General features: G+C 35.3%; 1 protein-coding gene across 1 annotated transcript in view; it reads left to right on the forward strand.

Annotated features, from left to right (window-relative positions):
- Positions 1-388, forward strand: part of LOC119586923 (insulin receptor-related protein-like) — a gene marked incomplete in the record, with an annotated part of 99,749 nt that overhangs the window by 61,424 nt on the left and 37,937 nt on the right.

The following is a 388-nucleotide window of genomic DNA, read 5'->3' on the forward strand; positions in this document are numbered from 1 at the left end:
TTTTTTTTAACGGGTTTACAGGGTTTACAAGGAGGGAGCGAATGTTAAGGACTTTTTTGTACCTGAAAAGCGGGGTTTAAGAATTTTAAGAACAAAGAGAAGAAGAAATTAAGGATTTTAAATGGGGAAAGAAGCCAATTTCTTTTTTTTTTCATATATATATAGAGAGAGAAAACGGGTATTTGGGATAGAAGATATTTAAGGGGATTTTAAAGCAGAAGCGGATATACAAGGGTTAAAAAAAAGTCTTTAAAATGGGAGTGAATGTGCTCTTGGCCTTTTAAAGGGAGGGAAGCGAGTTTGGGAATTTTAAGAAGGGAAGGAGTAATATTGTTTCTGGCATGGGTAACCCTTTCATTACTGGTGTCTGTCGCTTGAGTATGAATAT

Source organism: Penaeus monodon, chromosome 22 (assembly GCF_015228065.2).
Source record: "Penaeus monodon isolate SGIC_2016 chromosome 22, NSTDA_Pmon_1, whole genome shotgun sequence".
Lineage (NCBI taxonomy): Eukaryota > Metazoa > Arthropoda > Malacostraca > Decapoda > Penaeidae > Penaeus > Penaeus monodon.